Below are 13,184 nucleotides of genomic sequence, written 5' to 3' on the forward strand. Positions count from 1 at the left end.
ATGTAAATAAATAAAATAATTTATAAATAGATTCACTTATAAATTCAAATGCTAGATTCTTTTTAACATCTACATTGCAATTCAATCATGAAGTTTAGCGTTTTATGCTTACTGAACTGTGTAAGCTTTAATCCTTAACTTCCTCTTCATACTATTTGCGAATTTTCTTTTTTATTACATTGCATCAATTCTGTTTGCATATGTAGAAGGCTTACTCTTTATAATTTGTGCAGAAAATAGATTTATGAATCTTTTTATATTAATGATCTGTTATGTGTGAATGTCTATGTATAGATTTGTGCATATGAACACAGGTACATGGGGAGACCAGGAGCTGCTTTTGTAGATGGTCACAAGTGGCTTCATGGGTGTTGGAAACCGAACGTGTTTGCTATTAAGAACAGTAAGTACTCTTAACCACTAAGCTAATACTACAGTACTCACTCCATAATAAAATCAACCTATTTATAATTTTCTGATGTATTTCAGGGTATCATTGAACTTGAGACATCTTGCCACGTTTTAAGTGCTATGACTACATACAAGCATTATTTTTTCCAGCTTTCTTTTCTTTATCATCTTAAGATGTGTTGGATTAAATATGTTAATATTATGCACTAAATTCTTCAAATGTTTTCTTACAAAACCTTGGGTTAGTGTCTGTTTCTTTCCTCTGCAATGACTATATTAATTTTACACCTTGCAGTTCTCTCTTTACACAGTCCATCTGATGTGTTTTTGCTTTCATATAGAATGAAGTAAGAGCTTTTTAGTTGTTCTTTGAATAGTTAATGTACTAAGAAAATGTTTTGAATTTTCTATTTGAAGGGCAATACATTAATTTTTAAAATATTCCTAGAGTTTTGTTTTTTTTCTTAGTATTATTGTTCTCATTAGTCTCATTATTAATATTCTGTGTAAGCTTTTATGTGTTCTGGTCATATAGTGAATATAGAAGTCTCCCAAACATATATGAGTAGGTATCTAATTTAGGTTCTTGGCTTTTCATGCCATGAAATTTTATCTGCTAAACCACCTCACTGGAACACACTCTAACACTTTAAGGTGACATATAGCTCCAGGCTGCTTTTATATATACAATGTTTTCATGATTTGGCTTTTAATAAATATTTTTGATTATTCTAATATATTTTATTTTCCATGTCCACTTGGTAACTCTAGTGTGCTTATTTTAATATTTAATTATTTTAATCATAATTATGCATTTGATACCTAGATAATGTAAAATTATCTTAGATACAATTGAATACATGCAATTAGTTACCTAAAGCATGAAGCTTGGTACATAATTTTGTTCATTATTACTATGCATTTGCATAAAACAGGATATTTCAAAGTCACAATCCTGATGCCAATTTTACACAGTATGACAGCTAATAACTATCTGTGATTTTTAATCACTTAAAAGGATTTAGGATTATATTGTTAAATCTTATTTCCCCAACATCAAGTAAATAGATTTTATTTTGCTTCAATTAAGTAAATGTGCTATAGCAGGAAAATTTAATTTCCTTTTATTAGTTAAGACTAAATTTAACTTTTACATCCTCCTGCCTATCAGAAAGTCAATATTCTATTACAGGAAGATGTGCCAGGCACTGGTCGAATTTCTAGTATAACCTGTAATTACAATCATCAGTCTTGTCAGTTTTAAGTGATTGTTCACAACATGCCTGGAGAACACAATGATCAACATGGCAGAATATCCACGATGGCAGGGCAGTGGCATAAATAGCTTGGTAATAGCAAAAAAACTCTAATTTTGCTTAAGTCCTGTTCAATGAACATGGATGGTACTGGTAATTTACCCATGTGTAGAAGGCTATTGAAGCTGTGGTTATGGGGTAGAATGAAAAGCCCCTTACTTACTTAAGCAAGTATCTTACCTAACAACAATCAAAGCCATGTGTCCTTATATACAGAATTAATTACAGTCTCTGCAACAAAGATCACAGGAAAAACCCCAGCCATTCAAACTGCAGGTTAGCAATTTCAAGTCCAGTCTCAATGGCTCTATCTACAAAATGTCACTTGATTCAAGGCTGAGAAACATTACAGAGGAGGGTGCGAGAAGATTGTAAAAGACTAAAGAGTACTACGAGATGGGTTCTCAAAGTAACACCAGAAATTACACTCATAATGTCTCACTAACATGACTGCCTACACAACAGCTGAGGAAGAGAGGGAATGGGGAAGAATTAAAGTTTAGTTTTCTTTCTGTTTCAACTCCTCCTCCTCCTCCTCCTCCTCCTCCTCCTCCTCCTCCTCCTTCTTCTTCTTCCTCTTCCTCTTCCTCTCTCTCTCTCTCTCTCTCTCTCTCTCTCTCTCTCTCTCTCTCTCTCTCTCTCTCTCTCTCCCTTATTGGACTTAACCTTTGTACATGGTCATAAGAATGGGATATTTTTCAGTTCCCAGCTCCGAAAAAAAGAACCAAAAAAAAAAAAAAAAAAAGAATAGGATATTTTCCCTTCTTCTACACGCTGGCTTCCAGTAGAATAAGCCCTATTTTTGAAAAATGCTATGTTTCTTCCTTTGATGATTTTATCTCCTTTACCAAAGATCAACTGATAGGTGTGTGGGTTCATTTCTGGGTCTTCAATTCTATTCCATTGTCGATCTCTCTGTCTCTGTACCAACACCGTGCACTTTTTATCACTGTTGCTCTGTAATACTTGTTGAATTCTGGGTTGAAGATTTCCCCAGAAGTTCTATTATTGTTGAAGATAGTTTTCACTTTCCTGGCTTTTTCTTAATCCAAATGAATTTTAACATTGTTTCTTCTATCTCTATTAAAGAATTCAGTTGGATTTTTGATGGAGATTGCATTGAATGTGTAGTTTGCTTTTGGCACAATGGTCACCTTTACTATATTACTACTGTCAATCCATGAGCATGGAAGCTCTTTCTATCTTCTGAGACCTTCTTCAATTTCTTTCTTCAGATACTTGAACTTCTTGCATACAGATCATTCACTATCTTGGTTAAATTCACACCAAGATATTTTATATTATTTTGGACTATTGTGAAGTTTGTGAAATCACTATTTTCTTTCTCAGCCTGTCTATGGATACATTGAGGAGAGGAAGGCTCCTGGTATGTTTGAGTTAATTTTATACCCTGACATTTTTCTGAAGTTGTTTATCAGGTTAAAAAGTTCTCTGGTGGAACTTTTGGGATCACTTAATTATACTATCATATCATGTGCCAATAGTGATATTTTGATTTCTCCCCTTTCCAATTTGTATCCCATTGTCTTCCATTTGCTGTCTGATTGCTCTGGCTTTGACATGAAGAACTGTATTGAATAAGTGGGGACAGAGTGGGCAGACTTGTCTTGTCCTTTATTTTAGTGAGATTGCTTCAAGTTTCTCTCCATTTAGTTTGATCTTAGCTGGAGGATTTCTGTATATTTCTTTCACTATGTTAAGATACGGACATTCAATTCCTGATCTTTCCACGACTTTTATCCTGAATTGCTGTTGAATTTTGTCAAATGCTTTCTCAGTATCTAATGAAATGACCATATGTCCCTATCTTTGAGTTTGTTTACATGTTGGATCACATTGATTGTTATCTGTATATTCAAACATTGCTGCATCCCTGATCATGACGGATGAATATTTTGATGTTTTTTTAGATTTGGTTTGCAAGTATTTTATTGAGTATTTTTGCATCAATATTCATAAGGGAAATTGATCTGAAGTTCTCTTTCTTTTTTTGGTCTTTGTGTGGTTTAGGTATTAGACTAATTGTGGCTACATAGAAGCAATTTGATAGTGCTCTGTTTTAATTTTGTGGATTAGTTTGGACAGTATTTTTACAAGGTCTTCTATGAAGGTTTAATTAAATCCTGTACTGAACCCAACTGGAACTGGGATCTTTTTGGTTGGGAGACCTTTAATAAATTCTTTTATTTCTTTAGGATTAATGGGGTTGTTTAGATGGTTTATTTTTTCCTAATTTAATGTTGGTACCTGGTATCAGTCTAAAAAATTGTCCATTGCCTCCATATTTTCCAATTTTCTTGAATATAGGCTTTTATAGTGAAATCTCATGATTTTTGCAATTTCTTCAAATTCTGTTTTTATGTCTCCCCTTTCATTTCTGATTTTGTTAATTTGGATACAGTCTCTGTGACCACGGGTTTGTTTGGGTAAGGGTTTATATATCTTGTTGTTTTTCTCATAGAAACAGATTCTGGTGTTGTTGATTATTTGTAAAGTCCTTTTTGTTTCTACTTGATTCATTTCATCTCTGAGTTTGATTATTTCCTGCCTTCTACACCTCTTGGGTTTACTTATTTCTTTTTGTTCTAGAGCTTTAGGTGTGCGGTCAAGCTGCTGATATATGCTCTCTCCTGTTTCTTCTCCCAAGCATTCAGAGCTATAAGTTTTCCTCTTAATACTGCTTTCATTGTGTCACATATGTTTGGGAATGTTGTATCTTCATTTTCATTAAGTTCTAAGAAGTCTTTAATTTATGTCTTTATTTCTTCCTTGAACACATTGTCATAGAGTAGAGCATGGTTCAAATTCCATGTATACATGAGCTTTCTATCATTATTGTTTTTGTTCAAGACCAGTCTTAGTGTATGGTGATCTTACAGAATGCATGGGACTATTTCTATCTTCCTGTATATATTGAGACCTGTTTAGTGACCGATTATATGGATAATTTTTGAGAAGGTTCATTGAGGTTCTGAAAATAATGTATATATTTTTATATTTAGGATGGAATATTCTATAAATATCTGTTAAATAAATTTGGTTCATAACTTCTGTTAGTTTCTCTACATGTCTGTCCAAATTCTGTTTCCATGATCTCTCCAGTGATGAGAGTGGGGTGTTGAAATCTCCTACTATTATCTATTATCTATAAATGCAATGTATGCTATGTACTTTAGTAAGGTTTTTTTTTTTTTTTAATGAATGCAGGTGCCCTTTCATTTGAAGATACATAGGATGGAGAGTTCATCTTGGTGGATATATCCTATGATGACTATGAAGTCATCATCCTCTTTATCCTCCTTAGAAAGGCATTTCCTTCCATATCTTTTTTTAAAGACTTTTGGTTGAAATTCAATTTTATTTGATATTATAATCCAACTTCAGCTTGCTTGTTCAGGCAATTTTCTTGAAATTTGTTTTCCATGCATGTACTCTGAGGTAGTATCCATCTTTGTCTCTGAGGTGTGTTTCCTGCCTACAGCTAAATGCTTCATACTCTTTCTGTATCCATTCTGTGAGTCTGTGCCTTTTCATTGCGGACTTGAGTCCATTGATGTGGAGAGATATTTATTGTTCTAATTAGAGGTAGAATTATGTTTGTTTGTCTCTCTTTTCATTTCATTGCAAGGAAATTATATTCTTGTTTTTGGTATGATGTATTTTCTCTCCTTGTGTTGGTGTTTTCCATGTATTTTCTTTTGTACGCCTGGATTTGCTGAAAGACATTTCATAAATTTGGGTTTTTCATGGAATATCTTGGTTTCTCTGTCTATGTTACTTGAAAGTTTTACTGGATACAATAACCTGGTCTGGCAATTTTGCTCTCTTAGGGTCTATTTGACATCTGTCCAGGATATTCTCACTTTCATAGTCTCTGGTGAGAAGTCTGGTGTAATACTTATAGGTCTGAGTATATATGTCACTTCGACCTTTTTCCCTTACTGCTTTTAATATTCTTTCTTTGTTTTGCACATTTGGTGTTTTGATTATTATGTGATGGGAGGAATTTCTCTTCTGTTCCAATCTCTTTGGAATTCTGTGTGCTTCTTGTTTGTTTTGGGGCATCACTTTCTATAGGTCAGGGAAGTTTTCTTTTTTAATTTTGTTGAAGATATTTACTGGCCCATTAATTTGGGAGTCATATCTTTCTTCTATACCTATTATCCTCAGGTTTAACTTTTCATTTCCGTCTGGATTTCCTTTAAGTTTTGGGCCAAGAACTTTTTGTTTTTACATTATCTTCATCAGTTGTGTCGATGTTTTCTATGGAATCTCCTGCCCCTGAGATTCCTCTTCTATCTCTTGCATTCTGTTGGTGATTCTTGTATCTCCGGATCCTTGTCTCTTCCTATGTTTTTCTATGTCCATCTTTGTCAACTTTTTGCTTTCTTTATTATTTCTATTTCTATTTTCAAATCGTCCACCTGCTTGGTCATGTTTCCTGTAATTGTTTCATGGATGTTTGTGCTTCCTCTCAAAGGGCTTCTACTTGTTCACTTGTGTTTTCCTGGATTTTTCTAATGCAATTCTTTAGGTATATCTCAAATTCCTCCGTCACTATCAACAAATGTGATTTGAAATCTAAATCTTGCTTTTCTGGTGAGTTTATATATTCAGTGTTTTCTTTGGTGGGATAACTGGGCTCTGCTGATGCCAAGTAGTATTGGTTTTGTTTCTTAGGTTTCTACGCTTGGCCCTAGTCATTGAGTTGTCTTTGGTGTTCTGTTCTCATGTGTGTAAGCAGCTGTCACCCCTATGGGATTTGGGTACAGGGAACTGTTTGCCCATTCAGCGCAGTCCTCGCTGCAGACCAGAATCCTGTGTACCAGTGGCAGACGGTTCCTATATCACAGTGTCCAGAAGCACTGTTCAATTTCTCCTTGCATCAGGGATCTGTGCTGAGGTGCGGAGATGTGTCAATATGTCCTGCAGCCTCAGGATTTCCCACGAATCATTTTTGTTGGACAAATTTAAATGTAAATATAACATTCTAGTTCTTGAGTTGATTTTCTGAAAATTTAACTGTGAGAGGAAAGGCCACACTCTCTACTTAAAGAGATGCCTATACAAATACAGAACCTACTAATGAAAAGGAAGTTTCTTTATAAATATTTCAGATTTAAAAAAGTATTCATTTTCTGTGTTTTTTACTTCTTTTTGTTTGTTTGTTTTAATTTAATATTGAGAAATATTTACAGTACATCAAAATAAGTGTGAAATGCATCACAATAGAATCCTTTGCATTCCACAATTTTTCTACAATTTCAGAGTACACTGAGATGTCAAGTATGTACAACAGACCTCCTGCTTCATAAATGTCAGAGCTTTAAGTATGTCTCATATTCTCTACACTTAGATTTTTATGAATGGATGCAGATCTAATTAATAGATCTAATAAACTGGTATACCTGATTATGTCTCCTGCCCCCATGAGAAATTATGTATTGCTTTGTTTTTTGTTGTTGTTGTTGTTTGGGGAGCTGGGTTTTTTTATTATTCCCAATAGAAAATTAATCTAGTAATGAATTAGTGAATAGAAACGAAAATTATGTACGATGATGAGAAATTCCCCAAAACAGAGTGTAAGCAAACGTAAATCTGAAATGTGTGTGGGTAGACATGCACACATGCTCATGACCCATGTAGCTGACAAACATTCAATACCAGATCAACATAAGTGATTTGGGAAATTAACTTATTTCACACACAAGCAAACTCATTGGGAATACATTGTTTTCTCAGGCATGTCTTTAAGGGACCAAATGGTGAAATGGGATGTAAACAAATACTGTTACCCTGCATTGTTGTTTATACAAACATTTTAATACATGTACAATCTCCATGTGCTCTTTTTCTATTCTGTTTCTCTGTGTCTGTGTTTCTGCATGAACATATAGGCACACATATGTATGTGGCATACATGTGAGTATGTGTGCATGTGTGTGTGTGTGTGTCTTATATAGTATTTATAAACATAGGTAACATGTGTATTTATAATTTGGAAATACTGAAGCTCACATTTGATTTGTGGATCAACCATGCGACTGATCTACTCACATATCTTTGAAATTCCATTATATCAAGTAAACAGAGATAGAACCTAATAGGCTGGTGGTATCTCCTATTCTAACCTTGTCAGGAAAAAGTATTTTTTGGCAAGAAAACCCAATCTTCAGCAAAGACATATACACCCAACAAAACAGGAAAGGTTATATCATTTGAAGGGAAAAGATATCAGACTGGGAGAAAAATGAGTTAGCCACTTCTCCAATACTTGAGAGACATGAGATTAAACTTCAGAAGTTATAATGGGAAGGGACAGGCAGAATCCCAAAGGAGCCAAAATAAGCTAAACACTGGAGCTTCTCATTACATGAGAGCTCATTGATTGGTAAGGATGGTAAACATAATGATAAGAACTTTGCAGTCCATACTCAGTCTCCATATAAGGCTACAATGTGAACAAGATGAAAAGTAGTCGCCAGCGCAGTGCTTAAAGCTACTTTACAAGTGACAGTGTGAAAACAGAATGTGCCTGTAGAAAGAAGAGAGGGTGGTATATGAATACAGAAAAGGCTGTGCTGGAATTGAACATCTTTCCATGTAGGTTACCAAGCAAGCACACAGCAGCTGCCATATGCAAAAGTGAGCAAAGAGGAATGAACTGTATAGATACTATGTGTACAGAAATACAGGCAATTTGGTGGAATTCTAAGATGTTGAGATGAAAGGATAGGAAGAAATTTCTATCAAGCCAGGCACCATGTCTTTTTGAATACTCACATTCAAAAGACTGAGGGAGAGGAATAAGGAATCAGGTTAGCCTGGAATACATATCAAGACAACACCTCATTTTTTTCTCTTTTTAAAATTAAATCAATAGTCTGATTGATAGAATAACATGAACAATATTAAGAAAACAGGAATTTAATGCCTATGCAGTGATAGTTTCACTAAGAAAACATGTTCTATAAAGAGACAGAAACTTTTAAGTTACAGATAACAGCTGCCATAGTGAAAAATCCAGCATGAAGGGCTATGGTCCTGTTTGGTTGATCCTTCTTCTCTTTCATGGCTCAGATGCACCTCAGACCATGTCAATATTGTGCAGACATCTAGATGTTCCCTGGCTTTAAATTTATGTATGTAAACCTGTAAACATTTTTTATCAAATGATTATTTGATTTTACATTATTTTCAAAAATAAAGGGTCTTGTGGAAATTATACCTTTACTGTGTGGGTTTCAATATTCATAAGAGCAATCAGAGAATAATCGTGGCCCAACACACACACGCACGGTGGTTGGAGAGACTATACCTGTGGCAAAACGAAAGCGTAGAAATGACTGGGTTGATCTGTTTTTCTGCATAACATTTATAACTAGTTAGTGATTAGAATGGGTAAAAACTTGAGAAACAGTCAAGGTTTTCTTTCCTTAATTTGAATGATTGCTTATACAGCATGTGAATCTGAACTCAGACCCATGGTAAACCTTCTGCCTGAGCTTCATTAGTGCCAAGAATACAAGTTTGCACCATCTTTGTAAATATTTGGACACTTTGCTCAATGCTTAGCACATTTTGGAAAATCCCCTGGTGTTAAGAAAGAAAGTATTAGATATGAAAATCTGTGAGAATAAATCATTTCTAAGTTTGATTTTTGTGACTACAGAGAAAGACTTTGACTCCGATGTAAGTGAGTGTCTAAAACTGTTAAAAAATCATTATCTCTCATCTGCAAGAATCCTTCTAATGGCTTACTGCTCTGTCTTCCAGGAGATGAGTGTCAATTGTGTCAATTGCTCTTTGTGGCAGGAAAAGGGATTGTTTTAAAAATGCTTTGCAATTACCAAGAACTTTGAGGTTTCTGGAGAATGCTTCCTCCTGTTAACCTTCATTCTGCTCTCATAGCATTAGCTATATACATAAATCCATCTCTACACACCCCCATGCACTTCTTTCTGGCGAACTTATGTATCCTGGAAGTTGGTTACACTGGTTCTGTCATACCCAAGATATGGAGAGCCTTGTAAGTGAGATCTGAGGAGTCACTCAGGAGGGATGTGCCACACTTTTTCTTCACACTTTCAGGTATAACTGAGTGCTGCTTTGGCAGCCATGGCCTTTGACCACTGTATGGCCCTAATTAACTATTCAACACAAATGAGTCGAGAGGTATATTCCCATTTGGCAATTTTTCATCGGGAATAGGTTGCCTTGTAGGGTTGGGACAAAACTACTTGAGACCCACATGTAACCACCTACAAGTAGGTGATAAATTCTTGGTCATCTTCCATACCACAGTGATATCCATGCTGAACCCCATTGTCTATAGGTAATGAACCAAGAAGTCAAGGCAGACCTGAAAGAACTCTGGGTTGGAAGGAAGGTCTGATAATAAATAGGTAATTAAGGATCCCAAAGTGCTCTTTCAAAAAGGTGAAAAGTCTGTGAAAGAAAGAAAACAAAACCACTATGCTCTTTCTTGCTGTCTTCAAACAAACTTTAAGAAACATAACTTTGTTTTACAGTGTTCTCTTTATTCACCACCATGCTTAATTGCAATTAATTGTAAAGCATGCTTGCTACTAAATTACTTTAGTAGATTAGTCCAGTATTTAAACGTTTTCATCTGGGCAGAGTTTAAACCACAAACTAATATCTCAGGGGCCTTGAAAATTCCCTATATCCATTCTTAGCTCTTGGAAATTTTCCAGAAATTGTAAATGATCTCAGCTCATTATGCTACAATTCCATATTCCTCGGTACATGTAAATTCATTGCATTGGACTGGAACTGCTAAGTAGTTCTCAGGAGAGTGAATTGTTAGCCTCTGCTTTGTGTACCATTTGGTCAGTCCATACTTCAGTTCTGGGCACCCAGGGCCTACGATTTTGGAACATGAGTAGTCTTTCCTCCCCTTTTTGATTTCTAATAGGGCGGTGTAAAAGAATTTCAACCAGGTGATTCTCAACATCAATATCATAGTTTCAGATAAACACACACACACACACACACACACACACACACACAGATGAACAAACACACACGTACAAACACACAGATACACACACACATAAACACAAAGATACACACACACTAACACACACAGACACATGAAAAATTGCTCTTTACTTCAAGTTTACTTAATTACTTACACACACACACAAACACACAAGCACCTGCTTCTTACATTCAAGTTTACTTAGTTACACACACACACACACACACACACACACACACACACACATATCTGCTTCCTACCTTCAAGTAGACTTAGTTATTTTCATAGTTATTTGTTTATATATTTACTGTACCTACTGCACACTGCCCCCCTCAGTCACAATCTTTCTCCTAGCCCTTTCTCCTCTGATCAGGAGTGGACCCCATGGGTATCTCCTCACCTTGGATATCTAGTCTCTGTTATCACATCCTCTGCTACAGAGGCCAGATACAGCAGCCTAGATGGATAGGGGTGTGGAGGTAGAAGTCATATCCAGAAAGTGGCAGAGAGCTGGGGTAAGAGATGCCCATGAATCAATGAGTGTTTCCTTAGCTGAGACTCACAGCCTCACTGATATGGACCTGCAGAAGCCATCTCCTGTAGCCAGAGAGCAAACCAAATGGAGTGAGAGAGACACCAACTTTTGACACAAAATTTATTCTGACCACAAGAAATGAAAGGTCCGTGCATAGAGCAGAGAGTGTGGAATGATTGACCAATGGTTAGTGCAGATTAAGACCCACCCCGTGGATGAGCACTGATCCCTGACATTATTAATGAAACTCTGATATGCTTGGAGAAAGGAATCTAAGATGGCTTCCCTCTGAGAGACTCCACTAAACTGCTGACTCATACAGAAGCAGACATCAACTAGCCAAAGCAAGGGTAGAGCTTGGGACTCTGATGGAAGAATAGAATGAAAAGGATTATGGCCTCTAAGGACATAGGCACTACAGAGTCTTCATGTGGGTACCGAACAACTAGAATTGGGCTTTCCCAAAACATGTTGACCATAGATGGGACATCTGTGTCTTTTTTTCTTTTTTTTTCTTTTTATTGCATATTTTTTTTATTAACTTGAGTATTTCTTACATACAGTTCGAGTGTTATTCCCTTTCCCGGTTTCCGGGCAATAATCCCCCTCCCCCCTCCCCTTCCTTATGGGTGTTCCCCTCCCAACCCTCCCCCCATTGCCGCCCTCCCCCCATAGACTAGTTCACTGGGGGTTCAGTCTTAGCAGGACCCAGGGCTTCCCCTTCCACTGGTGCTCTTACTAGGATATTCATTGCTACCTATGGGGTCAGAGTCCAGGGTCAGTCCATGTATAGTCTTTAGGTAGTGGCTTAGTCCCTGGAAGCTCTGGTTGCTTGGCATTGTTGTACTTTTGGGGTCTCGAGCCCCTTCAAGCTCTTCCAGTTCTTTCTCTGATTCCTTCAATAGGGGACCTATTCTCAGTTCAGTGGTTTGCTGCTGGCATTCGCCTCTGTATTTGCTGTATTCTGGCTGTGTCTCTCAGGAGCGATCTACATCCGGCTCCTGTCGGTCTGCACTTCTTTGCTTCATCCATCTTGTCTAATTGGGTGGCTGTATATGTATGGGCCACATGCGAGCAGGCTCTAAATGGGTGTTCCTTAAGTCTCTGTTTTAATCTTTGCCTCTCCCTTCCCTGCCAAGGGTATTCTTTTTCCTCATTTAAAGAAGGAGTGAAGCATTCACATTTTGATCATCCATCTTGAGTTTCGTTTGTTCTAGGGATCTAGGGTAATTCAAGCATTTGGGCTAATAGCCACTTATCAATGAGTGCATACCATGTATGTCTTTCTGTGAATGGGTTAGCTCACTCAGGATGATATTTTCCAGTTCCAACCATTTGCCTACGAATTTCATAAACTCGTTGTTTATGATAGCTGAGTAATATTCCATTGTGTAGATGTACCACATTTTCTGTATCCATTCCTCTGTTGAAGGGCATCTGGGTTCTTTCCATTTTCTGGCTATTATAAATAAGGCTGCGATGAACATAGTGGAGCACGTGTCTCTTTTATATGTTGAGGCATCTTTTGGGTATATGCCCAAGAGAGGTATAGCTGGATCCTCAGGCAGTTCAATGTCCAATTTTCTGAGGAACCTCCAGACTGATTTCCAGAATGGTTTTACCAGTCTGCAATCCCACCAACAATGGAGGAGTGTTCCTCTTTCTCCACATCCTCGCCAGCATCTGCTGTCACCTGAGTTTTTGAACTTAGCCAATCGCACTGGTGTGAGGTGAAATCTCAGGGTTGTTTTGATATGCATTTCCCTTATGACTACAGATGTTGAACATTTCTTTAGGTGTTTCTCAGCCATTCGGCATTCCTCAGCTGTGAATTCTTTGTTTAGCTCTGAACCCCATTTTTTAATAGGGTTATTTGTTTCCCTGCGGTCTAACTTCT

The sequence above is a fragment of the Rattus norvegicus genome, chromosome Y (assembly GCF_036323735.1).
Source record: "Rattus norvegicus strain BN/NHsdMcwi chromosome Y, GRCr8, whole genome shotgun sequence".
Classification (NCBI taxonomy): Eukaryota; Metazoa; Chordata; class Mammalia; order Rodentia; family Muridae; genus Rattus; species Rattus norvegicus.